Genomic DNA, 14,201 nt, shown 5'->3' on the forward strand with positions numbered 1-14,201 from the left:
AGACATCTTTCATGTAGAGTTGCAGCACATTTCCTGTTTTCTGCATCCAGATTTACTTTACTGCCTTTAAACAGATGACATTCACCAGCCGGCGCACATTACTGAGGCATCCAAAACTTGTTCCTTGGCCCAGCACATCAAGATCTGACATCGTTGGCATGGCTTTGGAGTTTGTGTTAGTAAGCTGTTAAAATGTGACATGTTATGAAGAGTACAAAAGCTGACTTTAAGCAGTTAACAGGGTGAAGAGTTCAAACAAACATGATTTTCAGCGAGGAGGATGAATCAATTCCCATATCAAACAACTTTTAAGAAGTTTACTTCATTTTAGGATCAGGAAGATATGTTGAATTTGTTTCTATTGTACCTCCACAATGTCAAAATAAAGAGTATCTAGACCCTCAGACCACTTCACCCAGATACAAACCTACTTATGTGGGTATTTAGCACTCCTGTTGACCAGTTAGGGTCTTAATCTTGACATTTGGGCACAAAGTATTTACATGGGACATCTGATGAGGATGGGGGATTGGAGGAACCGTCTATAGGGTGTTGCCCTGATGAGTGTGAAGCATCCTCTGCCTTGGATATATCTAACAGTCTACCATGTATGGTGTAAACATATCAAGCTGCTATATTAGAGGAGTTCATATGTTCATTTGGCATCAATAGTCGTAAATATTGCTAATGTATTCCAGTTTCACAGCACTCCATAAAATCTCCTCAAGTTTTCAGAGTGAGCTCCATGCCAGAGCCCAAACTTGTGGATTTTTGACCTTGACCATACTTGGATCTTTCCTACTAGCCCCCTGTGGAGTTGTGCTGAGCTGATGTGTGAACACAGCTGGAAATACTGAGGGAAATTGACTTTGAGCCAGCAGGCAGGGATGATGAAGTTTATATCCCGCAACTAGTGAGCAACAAGTGGATTTTAGATCATGAAGAGAGTCTGCTTCATTCAGTTCCTGCTCCTGAGAATGAAATTACTGCTCATTTTTCAATAGAGGGAATTTGTCCAGTTAGGTTTAGCATTGATTTAAATGCAAAAACAGCGTTGGTTTGACACATAAGCAGGGCTGCCCACAGAACTTATTTGACGTCTTTTCCATTTTTCACTGTTTTTTTTTTTTTGTTTTGTTTTGTTTTTTGCCTATTTTTTCCACTTTTGTTTTCAACCTTTTTGCAATTTTTTTTTGCCTGTGTTTGCATTTTGCATTTTTTGTCCCTTTTGCCCGATTTTTGCTTTTTTCATGCCAGCTTTTGTCAGTTTTGCTAATTTTTCATCTATTTTTGCAATATCTTTTTGCCAATTTTTTGCTCATTGTAGCCAGTTTTTGTCCCTTTTTCCACTTTCTGCAACTTTTTGCTTATTTTTGCCACTTTTAACCTTTTTTTGTCACATTTTACCAATTCTACCCAGTTATGCCACATTTTTACCCATTTCAGTCAGTTTTGCTACGTTTTTGCCACTTTTTGCCCATTTCTGCAATATCTTTCTCGCCAACTGTAGCCATTTTCTGCTGTTTTGTTTTTCTGCTGTTGGCATTTATTTTGCTACAATGAGCCTAGAGTTCAGAAATAATTTGCCTCATTTCTCATTTTTGCCCTTTTTTGCTCTTTCTTGCCACTTTTTTGGTGCTATTTGACTTTTTTGCTACTTTTTGCCCACATTTGCTTTTCCTTTTGCCCCTTTTGCCCCATTTTTGCTCTTTGTCAACTGTTGTCATTTCTTGATACTTTTTTCCACTCTTTGCCCATTGTAGCTAGTTGTTGCCCCTTTTTTCCGCTTTCTGCAACTGTTTTGCTCATTTTTGCCACTTTAAACATTTTTGTTTTCACATTTAGCCATCTGTACTAATTTATGCCACTTTTTTAGCCCATTTTATACAGTTTTGCAATTTTTTCCTTTTTTTTCTACTTTCCGACACTTTTCCCTCCATTTTTGTCATTTAATTTGCCACATAGAGCCTAATTTTTGGAGTTATTTGCCTCAGTTCCCATTTTTGCCCAATTTTTTTTAAATTTTTTTTTTGCTTAATTTTGCCACTTTTTCAGGACACTTTTGCCTTTTTTGCCCCTTTTTGCCCACATTTGCACTATTTGTTGCCCCCCTATGTTCCATTTTTGTCACTTTTTGCCATATTCTGTCATGTTTGCCATGTTTTGTTCCACTCTTCACCCACTCAGGACAATAAGAGCCCAAACTTACAGACTGAAAAACAGCACATATCCCAGAGCAGTTGCAGTTATAAATGAACACTAACCAGTGACTCATTCCACCTCACAACATTACATTATTTATTAAAATATCTTGTTTTTGTTTATATATTTATTTTGCACTGAATGGAACCACACACAATTTCGTTGTACTTGTGCACAATGACAATAAAGTTTCTGATTCTGATTTCTGCATCTTGTTGCCACTCTCTGTCCATTGTAGCCAGTCTTTGTCTTTTTTTGCACCTTTTCTCTTTCTGCCACTTTTTGCCCATTTTCCCTTTTTTGTCAGTTTTTGCATGTTTTTTATTCTTTATTCACAAATATGACAGAAGTGTCTTTGCCTGCTATGATATTTATGAAGTTTGTGATTATTTTAATCAAAAGACATAAAGTAAACATATTAGTGTGTTTGATGGTGGTGAAGGAGAACATGAATAGATAATTTCACAAGTGTTTGTGGAAACAACTTTGGTTAACACGGGGAGGAGTTTTAAAACACTTCCAGCCGTGCCAGCTGACACTCCAGAAACAGAGATGTGTGTGAGGTGACAGCTAGAGTATTTCAGGGATTTTTTCCTTGTGCTTTTTTCTCTGATTGTCATGTGACTTCCAGTAAGCAGAAAGTGACACCTTGTTGATATAAAACACAACAGACAGACACTCCTGTCATGGTACTGACGTCTATCCGGCTCTGTGGAGGTTATATTTCAAATAAAACCAAAATAAATGATGAATACCAACACTGAGTGACCTTTCCTGAGCGGTGAGTTGAATCACATTTGTTCTGACCTACTGTTGCCAGCAGCAGAATCTCTGACCTCTGATGGAAAGTTATGACACCATGAAAGTAATATCACAGCTGAAAATGTGGTTAGAACTGCGAGGGTGTTTATCACGGAAACAAGTAAATAATCTTGAAAAAAGGAAATGTAGGAGAGAATGTAAATAAATCGCAAAGTCAAGGAGGAAGATGAGCGCGAGAGGAGAAATGAATCCACCAGGCTGAACCACGGAGCGGCTGAGGAGCAGATTCAGAAGCGTTAATGAAATACACGAGCTGTCGCAGAGATGGATGGAGAGAGAGAGGAGGCGTACAGGAGCGTTAAAGTGCAAGGATGTGAGGGAACGAGAGGAATCTGTAGCCTGCAGAGACAGAATGAGAGAGACATGAAGTGACAGAAGGAGGAGGAGAGGCAGGGAACACGCTGCAGTCTCAATGAGATGAAAAATGAATGTCCTTTTTCACCTTGTTAGCCACTTCTGAGTGTCTGCGTCTACAAGCCCTAATACACGCTGCTCTCCTAATGAAATACCACAGACTGCACATTCTACTTAATTATGAATCAGAATATGTGGATAAAGACTCTAATATTTCATAGAAAGGCTGTGCTAATGTGGAAAATCCTGTTTACAGAGACACTGGATGCTTTGTGGTGAAAATCCTGAACCTGTGATAGCGCAGAGAGGATTTACTTCCACTTCTTTTGGGGGACTTCTGTATCATTTTGGTTCCAGTTCAGCAGTAGAGCCTTTCTACATTATGTGCTGTCTAGTAATACGTTTTGTTTTTATTTTACTACTGTAATTGGCTCATGACTCTGTTTTTTTATAATTGTGAGAGAACGTGACGGAGCTAGAGAACATCTGGATTTAGTTGTAACACGCCCATAAGGAAACGTATTTAGCACACCTGGATGTGATGATGCACCTGCTTCATGATCCCTGATCAAAGTAAACTCTCTTATCTCTTCTCCATGCTCATATTTAACAAGATAACACAGGAGATGTGTCACGCGCTGGTATTAGAAATCACGGTTTGTTTGCTGTTATGTGGCGACTGTAGTTGGCGGCGCTGTGTGAACACGTTTGAATATTTGTCTCCCCGTGCAGTGAACACCGAGATGCTTTGTTGAGCTCCATAGTAAAGTGCACGCTCTAAAACTTTGTAAATAAGTCAAAAAGAACAACTTTAATGCTCCCCTCACTATGTTGTAGGCTTTTTCCCCGCAAATATGCACCGGCGCTCAGAGATGCTGAGCCATTATGCAGTTATTATGGGACAAAGCACCACTTTCATGCAAATTGGCCTTATTGCACTAAGCTTCTAATGATGAGGATGTTAATTGTGTGGTGTTACTAGAGTAAAAATAAGCCTACTGTCTGTGAGAGTTTCCAGAGATCAGGAAACAATCCCACCTCTGTATGACTTTTAGATAAAAGATATGTAAATTTGGTTGGTTAATGCTACTTTGACATTTTTATTTCTCAGCCATAATCAGGAGTAAAATCACTCTGAGCCTCTCACTTTATTTTTTTATTTTTAATTGATGTGGTTGTTTCCTGGTTTTAGCCTTTATTCAGGGGAAGACTTTCTCAAGGAAGTTGTTAAATGAGCACATTAATACTGTCATTTTTTAATTAAATGCACTGTCTGCTATCTGAATGTTTCACATGGATTGTCAGAATGTGTGCAGGTGCAGGAGTAATAGTCAGAAATCCAGCTGGAGTGGGAGGTTATAGTGCTTCTGGATTTTTTTATTAGTTTTATTTGCACTTTGTTTTTACATCTGTTAAATATCAGTTTAGTTTTAATGAGTTTTTACTGCTGACTTGTTAGTTTAGCTGATTTTATTTTGCCAAACTGCTCTGTTTTATTTTCATTTTATTAGTTTTAGTTTTTGGCAATATGGGGAAAAAAACTAAAAAGGCTCTTTAATTTGTATTTCATTTATTCAATTCTGACATTTGTATCTAATTCAAAACCCACATATACCACTGTGTGGAGTCTTCTTTGTTTTACTCTCTGCAGGTTTGGGTGTTCATGTCAGTCAGTCTGCTGCTGTCTGAGAATAAAAGTCAGGAAATTTAGTCACTTCATTTAGTTTATTCTAGTCAGGTTTTTTTTTTTTTTTTTTTTTCAATCAAAGAATAACTTTAAGTCTTTTTTTTTTTGTAAAGCTTATTTCTTATTAGGATGGAACAAATTTGGAAAATAATCTAATTGCGTTTTTTTCCCAAAAAAATTTTAATTGTGATTTCATATGCACTTTTTCAAGTTCCTCCACTTTTATTATTATTATTATTATTATTATTATTAATATTATTATTTGTTAATTAAAACAAGCAATAAGTAATTCTGTATTATAACCAACACACTACTGGATCAATTAAACTAGGGCTGATCAATTCTGGAAAGCATATGAAACTGTGATTATTTTGACTCATCTATTTAAATTGTTGTGTTGAAGAGAGTATTAATATGTCATTCTCATGTAGATTAAGAAAAACATACAAAATAAGGAAAGGAGAATTTTTGTAAATTATTCCAAAATTATTGTAAAAAAAAAAAAAAAAAAGACGTCTGAATTCTTCCATGGTGTAAAGAGAATTACACCTCTGCTGGAAAAAAATCGTTACAAAGTTATTTCAGGTTCAGGATATATTGCACATTCTCTGATTTGACAATTTCAGATTTTTTCTACATTTTGCTTAATTCTACAGCCTAATTTTTAATTTAGTGTCAGTTAACTAAAAGGATTTTTACATTTTGTTTTAGTTGTTTAGTTTTAGTGAACTCTAATAAGCTTGTTTGTCAGTGATGTGAAAGACTAGACTAAGAGAAGCTAAAATTAGAATTTGATGATAGAAACGAAAAAAATCTATGTTTATACTGCATATTGTCAGAGAGGCTAAAACAAATCTAGAATATTAGAACTGGATTTTAAAAACTCATTATATTTTCCATTTTCCACAATTGGTAAAAACATTTTTTTAAAACATTATTAAAGTATTAGCAGTGCTTTTATGTGCGTTATGTATGTTTTTTTTTACATTTTTATTAAATGTGTAATATTGATAATTAAATTAACTATAAGAAATAATACTTCTGACTAAAATGTAATGGAAGCACTTTTATTGACTAAAACAGGACTTAGAGGATTTTGAGTTTTAATCCATTAAATCTTGACTGAATTAAGAAAATAGCAGCACAAATTAGCACTGAATTGCTTGGTGGAAATGGGCCACACTCGAAGGAACCTTTGAGTTCATGTCTACCCCTCTTTTCCGTTAGCTTTCTAAACTTTTTCCCCAAGTTTGTCCCTACTTTTAGGACTCACAAGTAGCTCAAGATTGTTTATTTCTTTTAGCGTTTAGACTGGATAGAACAGCCATAAACATCACACAACGTTGGCACTTTGATAGTGCTTCTGCATGCTCTCTCTTTCTCTCTGTTAGCTCGCCTGATCAGTTAGCTGGAGGAGAGCTCATCAAAAATCTAATCAACCAATCAGTTGAAGGTTTTCAGTCCTAATATCCACTTTGTGAAGTAACCAAAAAGCTCTGCTGAGTGAGAAAAGCAAAAGACAATCATGAAAACCTCCCAGCACTTTCTCTGACTCCTTTCTTCCTCATTTCTCCGCCATGCCTCCGTGAGCAGCTGATTCTTTTGGTTTATGATGTAAAACTTCAACAAATTAGATAAGACATTCACACAGACTTCAATTTAGTATAACCCATCTAAAGGTCATCTCCAACCATGAAAATGTATCATCTTTAACTGTGTGTAGCATCTTTTATGTCTGTAAGATTTAAGCTTGTCAAAGTTGCTGAAGCAAAAGAAGACAGGAACGCCATTTCCAAGTTTGTTTATCGAACTGAGCTGTCAGAACGGAGGTGAGTCGATGCAAGAGGAAGAGGAAGAAGAAATGAGCTGAGAAAACGGTGGATATAGAGAGGAAGAAACACCTTTTGAGCTTAACTGTATATGTGTTGTGTTACCTTATTACAGGCAACAAATAAACAGACTCCAGTTTGATTACAGCAGTGGCGAGGGAGGGGACGGCGTCAACTGGGGGTGGCGAGCGAGTTTATGAGTGAGAAAAGTTCTGCAAGGTGTCAACAACTTTCCTTAATGAGCTGAAGTCAAGACAAATCCTGAAGAGCGGCGGAGAGCTGTGAATGAGTGGAGGAGGGAGATACGGAGAGAAGAAGCGAGGTTGAAACGACGAGTGTCAAGTGAGAGAGGAGCAAATATGAGACGGAAGCTGAAGTGACGATCCAAAGAAAGGAAAACAAAAACAAGGAAGAGAACAGATGATGAGATTTGAGAATTCTTCAACAGAGCAGGTGTGAAATGTTTTGTTTGTGTGTCGCTGTTTGAAGACAGAAAGGGAAAAGTTCTTTTATTTCTTTCTCTGCGTTAAAGAGAGTCAGTAAGTTTACATGCAGTTTAATGTTTTGTAAGGCTGTTGCTGGACTACTGTCCTTCTTACACTTTACATTCATGTAAAGTTTGTAAAGTTTGTCATGGAACATGGGCAAACTTTACAGCTCTGTAACCTGCATACACCACTCATCTTCTGGGTCAAAGCCCTGTGCAGAAATCCTAGTCCAGCCTGGTCTGATTGATGTGTAGACCTTTGGCAAACACCATTTCAGTCAGGACTGCTTTTATTTGCTGTTGATACATTTTCTCTTTATTAGCAGTTTTTAATCAGCACTTATGCTGTTATTTATATTCAGCGGTGAGGCTGTTCTGGGATCCTTGCCCTTCCACGAGCCTACGTGGAAAGTATCAAACAGGAACAGCACACGCTCCTGCCTTTCCCGTGCCTTCAAGGAAAGCCTGAGGCAGGGGGAGAAGCTGCAGTAAACCCAGAGTAGAGCAGGAACCAGTGACGACAGAATGACATAGATTAAGTCGGACAGAGCATAAAGGAGGAGCTGGGGTGGGGGGGGGTTACAAAAAGCAGCTTGCAGAGGGAGCAGCAAAGCATAGCCAAGCTAGAGCAGTGTAAGGTCCTGTCCACACGTACATACGTAGACGAATTCAGGAGTATACGCAAACGTTTTTAGTCGTTGGCATTTTATCTTCTGCAGTGAGGGAAGTTATCCTGAGGTTATCACAAGAAAAACAGGCAAAAACTCAAAAATTAAGCATTGTTTTTGACTTCCCTTGAGCCCGACTTGACCCTGACGACCCTGGGCGCCAGCTTTGGGATTGAGGCTATGTCAGGCTAGTTTTGGGATCAGGCAGAGAATCTAACCTCTACTGGTGAGTAGCATGTCCGTTTTTCCTTTCAAGTTTGGGCAGTATAAAGCAGGGCACACTGTGTGGAGAATTTAGCCAGGTCCACTGAAAATGTTTCTTGAATTAGGAAATCTTTCAAAAACTAAACTCCAAGCAGCTAACTTAAGCATGATAGATATTTGTCACTAGTGAAAGTGCCATTGTTAACATTAAGCTACTGTACAATACTGTGAAATAAGTCAACAGTTATATTCTAGTATCTGGGAGCAATAAAAGTCATGGAAAGACTAAGACTTTATGCAAACATGCAAACTTTGACGACAAGGATGCCATAGACCATTAAACATGATCAACTCAATTTCTGCACAAAAACCATCCTTTATACTGGATCTCTTGTACGGGTGCATGCACGTCCTTGAAAGCATGACTGCTTCAGCAGCAAAACACGCCTTATGACAGCTAATGGCTTCAATTTCAATAATACAGCCTATTAGGTTTCACTTCTTGTCAGAAGTCATTTGGTAATAATAGTCATTATGCTGTCAGGGTGCCGGCTTTTACCTCGTCCTACCAGGCGCCCTCTGTTCCTCACAGGTACAGAGAGTGCAGCAGCAGTGGTGACCGTGTCGCTGTGTGGCACCCAGGGAACTTTGATCAGGCCTTGACATGGACAAGGCTTTTTCTTTTTTCCATTCCTGCTCTGCTCCTTTTCCTCCCAGTTTTTCCAAAGATTAATCCAACATGACGATTCACTGGACGGGTTTTTTTTTTTTTCCACAATTCCTCATTCAGAGTAGTTCACTGACTGTCTAAAACTTTAAAATTGAAGCTTTACAAGACAAATTTATTTTCTTCATTTGGATAATTGATTTCCATGGTGAGAGATATTGCCCGGGCTCTTTACTCTCCTGTTATAATCAGATGAAATGTGGAGTAAAGTGGCTGATATTGAGCCGCAGAACTGGCTGATACAGAAAAAATGTTGGTGTTATTGTCTGTCGGGCCGAGCATTGTGCTACGATATTGGGACTGTATTGTTCTGGGAGGTCTCTGATGAAGTAAGCCAGCAGAGCTGCTCAGGCCTGGGATTGTTTTCTCCCAGATTACAAGTGATTCAATAAGTTTGTTTTCAATTAAAGCTAAGAATTATATAAATACAGAAAACACTGGAGAACAAATCCTCAGTTATCGTCTGATAGATAACAATTTGGCCAGAGCGCATTCTGAATGAATGACTGATTTATTGAATATTGCCTTCTATTTTCACAGCTTATTTAGAGCTATGTAAAGAGGAGAGATGCTTCTTTTTTACTCTGGCTCTTAACATGGACAAAAAATCTTTAAATGCTTTGAATTATGGATCTGTAGACAACAATGCTCCATAGTCTGCTGTAAAGGAGTATTTAAAATTATTGAAAACATCTGAATAGATAGAAAATCGACCTTGTAGGCAGAGTGTTTTATAAATTACTAATATAAGTGTATGATTTTTTTTTTTTTTTTTGTTCTAATGTGTCCATTTAACTTAGACATTTCCTCAGATACTGTAATTAAGTATTTTTTTGAGTGCTTATATTTTTTGAGTGCATTTTGAATTAAGTCTATTTACCTTTGCTTTTTTTGGTGGATTGTTGTTGTTTGATGTGAGACACATTTGCAGCATGAGTGAAGTTATCCACTGAGTTAGAGTTCTTGGCTGTGATTTCAGGTGGATGATGGAAAGGGTCAGCTGCTTGATACGAGAATGACAGCTGTGCTTTTACAAGCACCTGGCTCGCTTTCCCAGGGCCTGATCCAGCTCACCGCATACTAGGTGCCCAGGACTTGGTGGGCTGGAGATACCTAAGGGCTTGGAGGATGGCCATCAGGAGGCCAGAGCAGTGCAGGACCAAGGTTGACACATCAAATTAACATATGTTCCCATACCTGACCTGAACTTTTCTGTACTTTTGCTTGAGTACGACAGACTTTTTCTACTTTGCTTATTGTGTGTGATTTTGAAGAAGAGGACCAGCACAGCTACACCACTCACTGAAGGATTCACCAACAACCAGAGTCTCCAATCTCAAAACTCCAGATCTTACAACTTTAGGGTAACTGAGTGTGGCTAGCTGTTCCTGCATCCATCTGTAAAAATGTAAGAGAATCCCCAAACTTTACCTTCTTGGAGCTATGATTTTTTTTCAACCATCTTTGATGCCAGTCCCCTCCAGTAAATGTTGATCCAGTTCACAGTTGTAACACTTCACCAAATATATGTGGACTTCCTCTTTGGGAACCAGGGATGTTTGCACCAATATTTGGTGCCAATGCCTGCTGTAACAGCGGGGCATTTCAAACTTATCCAGGTGATATTTTGAAAATCTCGAGGTCACAGGTCACCAGAGTTTCATGAATTCAATCTCTGGAAAGCAGAAATGTTTTGAATAAATTTGATGCCAATCCTTCAAATAGATATTTAGACATTGAACAAATTAAGTTGCCATTTCACTTTTTTAAACACGTCCTCTGGGAACAAGGTAGATTTTGATCATTTGGGGGTATCCTAGATAAGCCTCAGTAAATGTTGATACTTCTCAAACGTTATCCCAGTGGAACTGCTTTTTGGAAAGTTTAGGGCTCACCAAAGTTATTTTGATTCTACTTCATGAAAGTAGGATTATTTGTACCAAACAATAGGAGGTAAGACACAGGAGGAAAGGCTAAGGTTAAGGATGCAAGATGTTGAATTTTGCTTATATTTGATATGCCGATATTAGACCTGGGCGATATGGCCTAAAAATCATATCACGGTATTTTTCTTGCCTCTGATGATAGGGTATTATATCACAGTATTACAAAATTAAAAAGAGATAATGCTTTTTAATCCAAATTCAAGTGTTATTAACCCCCCACTTCCCTTAAAACAAGCCTTTGATGGCATAATCAATTGATCTCCAAGTATAGGAACACAGAAAACATGTTTTATTTTTTTTAAGTCTCTCTAGGTTTACTTCTAACTGCACTCCAAATTTCGCATTTCATCTCTAACCTGATGAGGTGTGTTAAGCTGCTAATGACTTGAACACGTTTCCTAGTGAAGGCGTTCACAATAAAAGCGTTTCAGAAAAATAACAGCCGTGGACTTTTATTTTGAAGAGCTTGAGGGAAGTATTGTGTTTAGCATTGAGTTAGCTTAGCTTTGGCTGCCGTTTGGAGAATACGGCTAGTTTACAGCAGCTTTTCTGACCTTATTTAACATCGCAGGCTGGATCTTTGACTCACTGTGGACTTAAAAAAGAAAGTCATAAGTTAAAATAGACTTTTAAACGGTTGTTTATGCCGTTGTAAGAGGTAGAGCTGTAGCGCCGGCCTCTGCGACCAGCAAAAGCACCACTTAGCTTGTGTTAAAGCCCCAGGCAGGCTGACAGAGAGAGCACACTGACTTTGTTGCGCTACAGCTATCAGACTTTGACAGGAAAAAACACGTGTTTTTGCCTGCTAACTCACACTGAGGCAGATATGATGACGTCATTAACAAGTGTTATCACGATTGGTCGGTAGAGTCCAAATCTTTACCGTAGGCCAAATTTATGTTATTTAAACCGTCTACCGCATATACCGCACACCCCTTGCCAATATTTGAAAACTTAATTTTAGACAGTACTAGGGATGTGTGCGGCTAGCAGGCTTAATGGCTAAATTCGGATATCAAATCACACGGCGCAAGATTTACGAGTCAGTTCAATTTATTACATGTCCGTTTTTAAAACACAAATCCCGGTCAAATGTTCTGTTAGAACTTTAATGAAGACTGCTGCCACTTGTCGCCACTGTAGCCTCAGTTAATGGCTGCTGTTTTCCTGCCTGGCACTTCACCATTAACAGGAGAAGCTTAGCATTAAGTGTGCCATAGGAACAGCGCAGTATGGCAGTATTTTGAACTACAAAATGGAAATAAAGTGGAATGTAGGCTGTCATACTCACATTTAACTACTCAACCAAAGTGATGAGTAATCACATTAAGCATGGTATTAATCTGCGAAGAGGAACGGAGGCCGATGGAGCTAACTGCTAACTTTAGCCACACTCTAACGCCACAGCCTCACATCATTTACCCACCAATCTAATGATCCTGTGATGGATTTCATGCCAGGGCCTCAACTTTATCAACATTAAACCAGTTTTTACCAGAGTGCTGGACCTCTCTTCTCCACATAAAAAGCTTTGATTCTAGTCTCATTGTAATCCTCATAATGCAGCTCTTTTATCAGACGCTGCCTGCCTGTGAACACCCACATCCTTAAAACTCTACCAGTTTAAAACACAGACTTCCTCTTCTAAAGTGGGACCTCCTTAATCCTGAACTAACCTGATTTCATCATCAAGGTTATATTTTCTAACGATGAAAAGCTCCCTCTGAGCAACAGAGGACATTATGAAACAGCTTTCACAGCTGAATAGTACTCTGCAGCTGATCTTGACGAATAAAACTGATGAAGTGCCACTTGAGCATAAAAAAATGACATTTTCATTCTGCTTTAGAAGCTGTAGCAGCATGAAAACACTGTATTAAGATGGTTAGTCCTTGTGAACATGTTTATTCAGAACTGTTTATTCATTTATTCTGCTTTAAGAAGGAGTGACAAGCTAATGTCATGTAATTACACCTTGTGTTCAAACACATCCATGCCCTTTTAATTGGTGCATGTGTTCAAATAGTGGCTGCTGAATGGATAAGAGTGTATTACAGCTGATGTGTAAGGTACAATTTAGCATTTACACTTCCTATTCAACATTTCTAATGGAGATGCAGCCGTTACAAAGAGCTTCATGGTAAACTAAGCTGTCAACAGACTCGTCTCTAACAGGAGAAACGAAGCCTAAAGTGCATCCAGGTCAGAAGTAATTGCTGATGCGAGTATGCACGGCTGACAGATGTTTATCTGATAAACATCTTCTTCAGTTTCTTGGTGAAGGCTGTCTCTCCGTATATCTGTCGATCCGTAGACAGCCCGCTTCCTCCGAGCGTGACTCTTCAACTGTGGACGGTTCTGCGTTCAGAGAATATTAATAGAATTTCAGCAGATACAGATCTAATGCGCTCTGCCAGCAGTGTATCAAATCGTCGATCAATAAGTTCACATCACTCTGAGCCCCACAATATCACAAGAAAAAGGAAATAAGATCTGAAAGCGTGCTACTTACAGAGGCTCCAATTCATCGTTGAAACTTCCCATGCAGGCCTGAAGCGTGAGCATCTATCTTTGGCGGTGGTAGGCAGGGAGAAGCGGCAGCTTTCTAATGAAGGTCTTTACTGGGCCGTAAATAAAAACACTGGTATTTGTTATGTATTTGAGATCAGATATGCTCACAAACATGACTGTGTATGGTTTTTTGCTGCCTATCACAGATAATAACTGAGATAAGCCAGAACTGATACTGATCATACACTATATGGACAAAAGTATTCAGCCACACCTGTAAATTATTGAATTCAGGTGTTTCAGTCAGACCTGTTACTAAACCGCGTTCCAAATTATTATGCAAATTGGACTTAAGTGTCATAAACATTCAGTTTTTTGTTTTTCAATTAAACCCATGGACGGTATTGTGTCTCAGGGCTCTCCGAATCACTGAAGTCAATTTCAGGCACCTGGGATAGTTAAGTTTGCCAGGTGAGCCCAATTAAAGGAAAACTACTTAAGAAGGATGTTCCACGTTATTAAGCAGGCCACAGGTTTCAGCAATATGGGAAAGATAAAGGATCTCTCTGCTGCTGAAAAGCATCAGGTAGTGCAATGCCTTGGACGAGGAATGAAAACATTAGATATTTCACTTAATCATGATCATCGTACTGTGAAGAAATTTGTGGCTGATTCAGAGCACAGATGGGTTTGTGCAGATAGAGGCATAATGAGGAAGATTTCCACCAGACAAATTCATCAGATTAAGAGAGCAGATGCTAAAA

At 38.5% G+C, this 14,201-nt stretch overlaps 1 protein-coding gene across 2 annotated transcripts in view; it reads left to right on the top strand.

Moving 5' to 3' along the window:
- Positions 1–14,201, top strand: part of pvrl2l (PVR cell adhesion molecule related 2 like) — a 579,022-nt gene that overhangs the window by 119,930 nt on the left and 444,891 nt on the right. The window lies entirely within an intron of this gene.

The sequence above is a fragment of the Cheilinus undulatus genome, linkage group 16 (assembly GCF_018320785.1).
Source record: "Cheilinus undulatus linkage group 16, ASM1832078v1, whole genome shotgun sequence".
NCBI classification, from domain to species: domain Eukaryota; kingdom Metazoa; phylum Chordata; class Actinopteri; order Labriformes; family Labridae; genus Cheilinus; species Cheilinus undulatus.